Source organism: Lissotriton vulgaris, unplaced genomic scaffold (genome assembly GCF_964263255.1).
Source record: "Lissotriton vulgaris unplaced genomic scaffold, aLisVul1.2 SCAFFOLD_789, whole genome shotgun sequence".
NCBI lineage: Eukaryota > Metazoa > Chordata > Amphibia > Caudata > Salamandridae > Lissotriton > Lissotriton vulgaris.
Genome location: NW_028242002.1, coordinates 845,713 through 853,825, shown reverse-complemented (window position 1 = coordinate 853,825; position 8,113 = coordinate 845,713). Strand labels below are relative to the sequence as shown.

The 8,113-nt window shown below is 44.1% G+C and overlaps 1 protein-coding gene across 1 annotated transcript in view; it reads left to right on the top strand.

Annotated features, from left to right (window-relative positions):
* Positions 1-578: 578 nt before the first annotated feature.
* Positions 579-8,113, top strand: part of LOC147669100 (rho GTPase-activating protein 28-like) — a 516,960-nt gene continuing 509,425 nt past the window's right edge. Inside the window, exon 1 of the mRNA XM_086948229.1 lies at positions 579-951. The gene's annotated coding sequence lies outside the window, so the exon portion shown is untranslated. The remainder of the gene's footprint in view (positions 952-8,113) is intronic.

Here is an 8,113-nt window from a genome sequence, read left to right as displayed (position 1 = left end):
CTCCGTACGCCCGCAAACCATTATAAAAACAATTACTCCGCTACCCCCGCCGGGCTGCTGTGTCACCAGTCACCTTCTTTCTAAAATGGTGGCTTGTGCACAAGGTGTCCGGGCTTTTACGTGGCCAGCCCAAACCCAGCCCTAAACCAGCCCAAAACCAGCCCACCCCCAGCCCAAGGCTACCAAGTAGCCCAAAACCAGCCCACGTAAGGTGCTGGCTCTACCCCCCACCCCGCCTCCCCCGGCCCCAAAACTCCCCGGGGGTGGCAGGTCTCCCGCTGGTCGGCCGCCCCCCCCAAATCCCCATTCTATAGCTGTATTTAACATCACTATTACGAATTCCTTCACACTTCACTTGTCAAGATACTTACTTAAAGCCTGTTCTCCAACTCGGTTCGACTATTACATGTTGCTCATAATCTTTGCTGACATTTCACACAAAAGTCGCAATTTAACGCTCGCAAAGTACATCGAATACAATAGGGCGACGGAGTCAATCTGCCACCCGTGGCTTACATCACGGGAGTCACACGTGAACAAGGAGGTGTTTTGTTTGCAAACTTCCTGATGAGCCAGTCAGAGTGGGAGTCCGTGTGTGTGCGGTACATGCCTCGCGCTCTAGGAGGTGACGCCGGGCGGCGCCATGACGAGCAGACACCGCCGGAGCTCGGGGAGTGACAGGGGACCCGAGGAGGGCTTCACATGCCGTGATTTGTGGGGTGCTGCAGTGCCTCGGGGGGCGTTCCCGTGACGGAGAGCAGTCGGCAGTCCCCCACCTCCTCCCAGAGCCAGCTGTCCCCATTGCCAGCAAAGCTAAGCCTCCTCCAGGCTCCGGGCGTCAAAAGGTCACTGCAAGGTTTGCAGTCATACACACTTGAATGCCTCGCGCCGTAAGTGCGTGAGCCTACGCAGCTGCAAGGAATGTTGAGCCTGGTTTTCACAACACCAGAGGTATTTATGTTTTACGAAACATTCTACTTTATTACGATTTTTTTTTGTTCAACGTCGAGAAATTGCTACTGTCTTTTGACTCACTCATTTACACTACCGGTGTTGCACATTTGCACTTAAATGTAAATATAAGTAGCTATATAAGCATATTGGGGCGGAGGCAACACGAAGGGATCGCGCTTCAGTGCTGAAATGTTAACGAAAGCGGCAGAGCAGAAGTATTATTGTATGGGAAATAAAGCACTGATTAATAGTGAGTTTATGATCCTGGAATTGTATCCTATACGTTTGCGTTCAGAATGACACACTTGCCTTACTTTTGTTGAGCCTGACCAATGTGTACACTGTTTCCTTGTTATTGTCAGACATTACATGTGTGCACCATCAAAGTTATCATTTTAACCTACATACTCCTTTTTTAGGTTATCTGATGAGCCCCAAGGATGGGCATCTAAAATGTTTCTAGTGTACTGATACCTTGGACTTAATTTAAAATGTCATTTTGCAAATGGCGAACATGTGCTTACAGGCCGGTAATGGCTTGGGGAATCTGCCCCTTCACAACTTCTCCCATTTAGCTCTATTGTGCAGAACTGAACTTTCAAAAACTTTGAAGATATTAATTCTACTGTACAAGTAGAATTTTGAGTCAGAGATGGGAGTGTGTGGTTGTGGCCTGTTGATTAAAGTTACTAACATTAGAGCCCAGAGACATAGGTTTAAATCCTGTTCTTGGTATTTGACTTGACATAGTGTGATTCTAGACAAATCGTGTGACCCTTCACACCCTCTCCATTTTAGCTCTGTTCTATAGAACTGAACTTTCAAAAACTTTCATGATAATAAATGTATAGTACAGTGGAAGTTTGTGTCACAGTGGTAGGAGGATGTGGGCCATTGGTTAGAGTTACTTACATTACAGCCCAAAGACCTAGATTCAAATCCTGCCCTTAATGTTTGACTTAACAGTGTGTGATTCTAGGCAAATCGCCTAATCTCCCAATTCCTAAAATGTGCTATACACTGAAAACGGACCAGACAACTCGTGAACTCTTTTCAGATGTTGTTTTGCCAAGCAAAGCTTACATTGGCACCTGCACAACTTGCAGAATCAAACACAGACAAAACCTTTAAAAAGGATACTGTGATCGAGTGAGATACACACTACACTTGGCCCAAAAAAACAGTATTCGTGGATTTTCTCCAGTAAATAGTTTCTAGTTTCATTATTTATTTACACGATTCTTCTAAAGCGCGAACCAGGGCTCCAGAGAGTCAGACTTGATAGAGGAATAATACATATTTTTTACCAGTGACAACAGATTATAATGAACGGCACACAGTGGCATGCTATTGTGGTATACATGGAGTGCACAAAGAGGGATTCCCCCAAAACAGAGTCGTTCAAAATGAAGCGTAAAAATCCGGTACAGTGCTCTTCCTTTGGGGCTATTTAGGCCTCAAACGGAAAATCTACAGAGATTTCCATGAAACCATACCTTGAACAATAAGCCTTGTCTGACTGACCCAGTATACCCACATTGTGAAATGTAGCGCATGGCAAAATTCTTCTTCTTACTGCAGTTTGACCTGCAAGATCACTCAGGCCCCCGAGAGCATTTGTTTTCCTGCATTGAAAAAGACAACAGGGATGCTATAAGTCCTTTGTTTATGGTAAATGTGAGAAGCTTATTTACATGTGGCCTACAGAGCCTGCAGCTAAGTCCAATGACAGAACCTCGCCCTGAGTTCACAGTGCAGGTCAGTTGTGCTGTATTTAGTGCTTTGCAACACAACCTGTAACAGTTTGTTATGCATTATTCATTTGTGGAGGCAACACAAGGCCAACACCTGTAAAATTAGTAAACTAAAAAAAGTATGCTACAGGTGTTTTACGTTGTTTCTTTACATGCCCAACACTACCATGTAGTATAGTAGTCTGTGAAGCAAACTAAATGTCGCTCATGACGGGTGTGTGACAATGGATCTGCTGCTTGACAGTGTCCACAGAGTTCTGCCAACTTCCTTCAATCAAAGCATATGTGAATGGATTTCAAGCCCTGTTTCTTGTATGAGGAAAGAAAGGAAAACAATCACTTTTAGGCATCAAAAGATCCTTTCTTTGGTTTTCTTCCTGTCAAAGGGTGTCTGGTTTGTGATGGATCCCTGCTGGCCTTCGCTAAACAGGTTATACCTCCTCAGTACTTGGTCTCTGGTTTCACACATCAGTGTCGTGCGTGTTCTACTGTTTGGAAGAAGCCTCTCTAGCTGGACTCTTGGCATTAGCACATGTAAAGAAAGGGCATTTGAGTCAGAGAGTGTGACATTCGCAGTTTGACACGAGAAACGTGAATTTTAAACAAAGCAAATTAGAAAAATAAATACAAAATTCCATTTAAAGTTAAATCCTTAATAGATTGCTGTACTGTGGTGTGTGCAGCGAGTTGAGAGGTGTGTGAATTTGTAAAAAAGCTGCAGGGCCCAAAGTTTTTTTCTTAAGAGTACCCGCAACCTGCACTGCAGAATGTTGGCTTGCAGAATTATAAGGCTGTCGAGTTTTGGTTCCACCTCATGCCTCTTCCACCACCCTACACTTCCGCTTCTTTAACTAATTCTTCCAGGTTCTCATTAATCTCTTCTTTCTCTCCTTGCCACTCTTTCTTTTCCCCATATTTTCTTTTCCTCTTTTCTCTCTATATCTCTGGGTCAAAATCTGGTAATAAAAAATGAATGTTGGTCCCCATAAATGAGTGTGAGTCTCCACCACCTGCAACCGTCTTCACAAATTAAGCCCCGTTTTTCAGCTCCCCTCTGGAGTAGTGAAGGGTCGTTTTTGAAAATACCCTTTCTAGACAGTTTGTGAATGTTAACAGTGGAATCTGTGTATTCACCAAGGGGTTGTACTGAGCCGAAAATTGCACGAAAACTTGAAACATGCCTGTTTGTGTTATGAACATTGCCCACCTGTGATTCCATTCACCCACTGCCATCCAAATCATCTATAGGCTCCTCCTACAAGGTGCTGTATAGTGCTCTAAATTTCGCATAGTTCTTTTGGTTTTTGTGTGCCTTTCTAGTGCTCATACAAGTATTATTTTGTCCACACGTGACTTTTAATGTTGTCTACAGTGTGCCTTTCTTTTTAACTAGTTGCTTGACATGTTGTGGTGATTTTTCTTTTGGACTCTTAGGTTTTGGTTGCTAAAGGTTGGATGGGCCTGTAACTAGTCCCTTTGACTAGTGTCTGCCTTTCAGAACTCTTGACACACTTACTTAAGTTTCAGGATATCCGTATCCCAGTAAATGTCATGACATGCAGGTTTGATTTCAGAATAGTAGAGTCGGAGATCAGGATTACCATGACTGTTCTTCATTGGAAATTAGACGAAGAGTGATTTTGACAAAGGCAGCCACTGCATGTACCAGCAGCACCTGGGAGACACATGGGTGGAGTAAATTCATGGACAGAAGGATGTGTCTTCTCTCTATAGGAGACCAAATAGGACTAGGGACAAAATGGCAAAATATGTCTTTTAAACACATGTTTTTACCAGTTTTTCAAGCCGGGGATGACAAGAAGTCACTGAGGGGTGACAAAATGGCAAAAATATGTGTTTTAAACATATTTTTAAATCACCAGTTTCGCAATTCAAGCTGATCGGGACCTCCATGTACCTTTTGAGTGATTGCTTGCAAGGGCTAAATTGCAGCTGTATAATGCAAGTTTTGTGATTTCAAAGTATTTTATTAAGAATTTTACACATACATTTCTCTTTGTGGGGTAGCATCACAAACTGGTCGTACATGACTGCGGTTCAAGTTAAAGTTTACATGTTCGGATGCCCCCCTTACTTCTGTCCTACTAAAGGAGTGAAGGTAAGTGAGAAGATGGAAAAGAAGGAGTGAGGAGAGAGAGGGAAAAGAGGGGGTGCGGGCGGAGGTAACATGCTTGTGCTTCTATCTTGGTCTGCGGGAGCGGTTCTTGTGGGCGACCGCCCTGTTTTGCTGGTGTTCACGGGGGCACGTAGTGGCCCAGGAACCCATCCAATGTTGACCACATACCCCTGGTTGCCGGCTTCCAGGGTGAATTGCGTAGTGCAGTTTTATCTGCTGCTCTTAGATGCGTTATCCAGATGAGTCACCCCTTGAATGACGCCCTCTCTATCTCCTTCCATTTGGAGACCACCATTTTCACTGCCGAAGTCAATAAGAGGTCTAGAAGATCCCTGTCCTGTTGTGAGTTCAGGTTAGTGGCTATAAACGCCGTGGTGAGGGAGGAGAAATCTGGTTTTAATGTACACCCCAGCTGTTTTTTTATAAACATAAATACTTCTTCCCAGAAGCTTTTAACTTTAGGGCAGAGGAAGATGAGGTGCACTAGGTCCCCTTTTTCACTCTCACAGTTCCAGCATAAGTTATTTTCTCTAAGGCCTAGTGATGCTAGCCGTGCAGGGGTCCAGTATGTTTTGTGTAATAGCCAGAATTTTGTCTGGGCCAGAGCTGGTGTTATCTTGTTTCCTGAGGGGGAGGCCCAGAGGAGTTCCAGTTCATGTTCGTTCAGTGTGGTGTTGTGCTGTTTTTTTCCAGTAATCTGCGAGTTTGTCATTGATTTTGGTAGATGTAGGGCGTAACAGTTTATAAAGGTGTGATACTTGGTGACCTACTCTATTTATCCTGGACATATATGGTATAATTGATGGATTATGTTTGGCTAGGTTTGCCTTTGTTAGAGCTGTTTTTATTTTTAGGAAGCTGTATAGCTCGATGTCTGCGAGATTGTGTATCTCTTTTAGTGTGCTGAATGAGGTAGGGTTTCCCCCCTCTTCTAGTTGGGCTGGGAATGAGATCCCCATCTTCCTCCAAGTCTCTAAACGGAGAATGTGCACAAGGCTTTCATTTACTTATGCACTCACTATACCAACATTTTCGAAGTGACATCAGCAAAGTTTTGCCAAGATGGTGGGCCTGTGTGTACCTACTTAACATTTTTTAAAATACAGGATTTTAACTTCAACACTAAGCGATTTTTCACAGTGAATGCAACAAAAATTCTCAGAAGCTTAAGGTGAGATAATGCACAACATGTGTTGAACCGAAAAATGTATTATGTGAACTCTGGTGGAGTCTGATTTTATATATTTAATCAAAATGAGACTAGCTCATCAACTACTAAGTTAAAGGACTCAAATATGGTTTGTCAGGGGGTAGGAACACCTTGTAGGTGTGTTCATGAAGCCCTCACCCACCAACCTAGTTGTTGGCATGCTTCATCATCGGGCCCACCTAGTAACACCTAGCGTGTCCCGGGTGTGCTTTGACGCCTGATTACAGCGGAGCAGGTATATTGCTGAGTGTGCAGTGTGAGGTGTAAGGTATAGTGATGTTAAAACGGCTTGGCGGGGGTCCCAGTACCCGAGGGTTAATTAAACTTTAATAACTGGGCCTCCGTCAGCGGTTAAAAATAAGGCTTTTTGGATGTAGGAGGCGAGTTACGATCTCTCACATCCAGTGGTGGGTCGACATGTTTCAGCCAGTGCCTTATGACTATGCTGGCTTTCTTCAGGACCAAGATAAAAAGGTGTAGGTGTGAATTAAAGGTAATGGGTGTGTAATCCAGACTATGTGTATACACGCCCTAAAGTGTTTATCTATGTGTGAGAGGGGGATTCCCTTCTCAAAAACACACTAGTTTTAGCTGTATATGACTTCAAGGTAGAGAAGTGGCAAGGAGATGACCAGCTTTTCTGGGCAGAGCCTGCCTGGGACCTGTTATGCCTCCTTCGCATACCGGTCCGGTACCGGTGAGGGCTTCATGAACACACATACAAGGTGTTCCTACCCCCTAATGGGTGAGGGCTTCATGAACACACCTACAAGGTGTTCCTATCCCCTGACAATCCATATTTGAGTCCTTTAACTTAGTAGTTGATGAGCTAGTCTCCTTTTGATTAAATATATATAAACCACGGGGATACGGACTAGCTATCTGGTCCTCTCTCTCTCTCTTGATACGCATATGGAGTCTGATTTTAGACAGGGAGCAGTCCAAATACATTAGTGCACATGCAGCACCCCAATTTGTACATCCAAAGTCCTGTGATCAGAAAGAGATTTCAAAGGCATGATTAGTTTGTTAATCTCTGTAGTGAACCAGCCATGGCATCTTCATTCACAATTTGAGGGACTGGATAGTGGGAGTGGAGAAGTGTGGCTCACTGGTTAGAGCAGGCAGACCCTGAAGCAGAGGTCAGACCCGGGACGAGGGTTCAATTCCCGACGCGGCAGGGTCTTGAGCTCAAATGTCCATGGACTCGATAATTCTCGCTTCGGTGCCTGACCTAATCATGGGGTCACACTCTGCAACTCTGGGCATTAAGCTTGCTTAATCTCCACAACGGCCCCCCGCGGCGGGATGCCTGGCTTTCACCTTGGGATACCCTGTAGGGGCTATCTCATAGGGAAAAGCCAGGACGGGTTCCCAAGGCAAGCGCGGAGATACCCCTTCGGGGGTCGATTCAGGCGCTATATAAGAAAACATAATAATAATAATAGTAAAAGCAAAAGCAATCTATTAGACCCCATCAGATAGCATCGTAGTGTAGTAGTCACCACATTACTCAGTACTAGTGAAATCAAAAGGCAAATGCTTAGAATATTTGAAAATTTGAATGACCCATGAACAGCATATTAAGAATTGTGTGCAAAACTCCCTGTTTAGATAGTGTTAGAAACTGAAATTCTGATTGGCAGAGGTATTAACCCTGTCCAAGCAGGAGCCAACATCCTAGTCATTGTATGTCGCAACACACTCTAAATTATTCTGTGCTCACCGCCTGGTAGCTTGGCACGGAGCAGTCAGGCTTAAGTAAAGAGGCAAAGTGTAAAGTATTTGTGCAACACTTCAAGTTGTAACACAGTGAATACACCACAAACAGACTTCACACCAGGTTAGAAAACTAGAGCTTAATTTTATAACTAGAATAAGACCAAAGCAACACAAATCCAACTCGAGTCGAGATATGAATTTTTAAAGAATAAACTTACAATAGCACTTAGAAGCAATAAGCGCTTAGTGGGTTATCTTGTCGTGATGGACAGGGACAAAATCAAAAATTCAGGCCGACCGCGATAGACCGCAGACTGGATGCAGGGACCCACTTGG